Source organism: Rattus norvegicus, chromosome 18 (assembly GCF_021556685.1).
Source record: "Rattus norvegicus strain SHRSP/BbbUtx chromosome 18, alternate assembly SHRSP_T2T, whole genome shotgun sequence".
NCBI classification, from domain to species: domain Eukaryota; kingdom Metazoa; phylum Chordata; class Mammalia; order Rodentia; family Muridae; genus Rattus; species Rattus norvegicus.
The window spans coordinates 47,886,317-47,888,692 of NC_141551.1; the positions used below are offsets into that span (position 1 = coordinate 47,886,317).

Genomic DNA, 2,376 nt, shown 5'->3' on the forward strand with positions numbered 1-2,376 from the left:
TGTGTGAAATATGTAACATAGTACTTACTGAATATTAATTTGTTAATCTTTTTCCTCCTTCTTGAAAAAATCTCACTTTTGTGTCTTTTAAGTCAAAAATCTTTATGTATACCTTGGAGCCAACTCACATGTCACCTGCTCAACTAACCTTCCTGAAGTTATAATCAAAGTTTAGTTAGTTTTTATTACTTCTTTGAGGACAATGACATTATTTCCTGTAAAATTCCCATAACTTGATTTTAAAAATAAATAATTGAAAACTGGGTCATGAGTCTGAATGTGACATCAGATGTACTGTGCTAGTAAAGGCACCATTTGTGCTGAGTTTAAGTCAAAATCAGAGTATCCAATGTCAGCCAAAGTCCAGGTTGTTTACTCCCTGCCTGTCAGCACAGAGTTTGGGAAGAAGGTCCAGGAGGAAAGGCCAGGTCGTATACTGTCCACCTATCAACCCAACACTGAAGAAGTTGGACCATGAGGATCATGAGTATAGACCAGCTTGGGTTATACAGAGAGACTCTCCTGAAAAGCAAAAGCAGCCCAAAAGACCAAAGCAACAGTTTAATAACAGAGGAGAAACGCATATAATTAAAGCAAACACTTGTGATAACTTAAGACTTTTCAACTTGCTTCTTCGGGAAAACACCAAATGGTGGATGACACTTGTGCCACTGGAGGGCCAGGAGGACCCGGGGACCCAGGATTAGGAGGCTGCGGAGGCTTCCCCAGATGATTTGGCAGTGGTCTTAGGGGCTGAGGCCGTGGCCATGGCCGTGACCGTGGTCGAGGTCACAGGGCTTGTGGAGGTAAAGCTGAAGACAAGGAGGTAAAGCTGAAGACAAGGAGTGGATCCTGTCACCAAGATGGGCCGCCTGGTTAAGGACATGAAGATCAAGTCCTTGGAGGAGATCTCCTTGTTCTCCCTGCTCATTAAGGAGTCTGAGATTATTGACTTTTTCCTGGGTGCATCTCTAAAGGATGAGGTTCTGAAAATCATGCCAGTGCAGAAGCAGACTCGGGCTGGCCAGCAGACCAGGTTCAAGGCTTTTGTCGCTATTGGGGACTACAATGGCCACTTTGGTCTTAGTATTAAGTGCTCCAAGGAGGTAGTCACTGCCACTCGAGGGGTCATCATCTTAACCAAGATTTCCATTGTCCCTGTGCAGAGAGGCTACTGGGGGAACAAGGTTGGTAAGTCCCACACTGTGCCATGCAAAGTGACAGGCCGCTGTGGCTCTGTGCTGCTGCGTCTTATCCCTGACCCCAGAGGCACTGGCAGTTGTCTCTGCTCTTGTGCCCAAGAAGCTACTGATGATGGCCAGTATAGATGACTGCTACACTTCAACCAAAGGTTGCACTGCCCATCTGGGCAACTTTGATGCCATCTCTAAGACCTACAGCTACTTGACCTCTGACCTCTGGAAAGAGACTTTCCACCAAGTCTCCCTATCAGGCATTCTCTGACCATCTTGTGAAAACCCACACCAGAGTCTCTGTTCAGAGGACCTGGGCTCCAGCTGTGCCTACCACATAAGGGTTTATACAAGAAAAATGAAAGAATTAAATCTGGTTTTGTTTTGTTTTTCTTAAGAATTTTCAACTTAAACCTTCAACTTTCAAAATTAAAATTAGTGTTGGAGCTTGGCCTTGTAAATGGAATAATGAGAGGTATATTAGTCAGGGTTCTCTAGAACAATATGATAGAAGTGATATCTAGAAGATCAAGATCGAAGTGACAGACACTCCCTGTGTCCCGACGAAAAGGCCGAGAGTCTGATAGTGCATTTGTCTCAGCTGCTCTTCAGTCAGTGTTGGAATCCCAAAGGTTCTCAGACCAGTGTAGCAATGCCTCAGCAGCAGAACAGATGGAGTACGACCAAGAATGAGGACAAACAGGGAAAAAGCAGAAGCTACCTTCTTTGTCTTTTTATATGAGCTATCACCAGAAAGTATGGCCCAGATTTAGGGTGGGTCTCCTGAATTCAAAGGATCTGAACTTAGAGTGGGTCTTCCCACCACCAACCATCCAACCACGAAGACATTTCTCCCTCACAGATGTGCTCGGTTGCTTGTCTTTAGTTGATTCCAGACGTGGTCTTGGAATACGGCTTGGAGGCAGGGGTTTTGTAACAGGGGACACTGAGAAAAAAGTGCTAACTCTCATGGGATTCCAGTTACAATGGCAAATGTAATCTATGTAGCAGTTAAAATGACCAGAGATGCATAAACTCAATGCTCTTTTGTCCTTTTAACCTAAAGAGGAACATTTCCCCACTGTGTAGAAAATCTCGTTACTAGCGAGAAAAGAGTTATTTCCAATTCCAGTATCAATATTGTTAATTGTGCAACATGGTATCAGTAATAACAAACACTAAA

General features: G+C 44.0%; 1 pseudogene; it reads left to right on the plus strand.

Annotated features, from left to right (window-relative positions):
• Window positions 1-638: 638 nt before the first annotated feature.
• Rps2-ps21 (ribosomal protein S2, pseudogene 21) lies at window positions 639-1,534 on the plus strand (annotated as a pseudogene).
• Window positions 1,535-2,376: the final 842 nt, after the last annotated feature.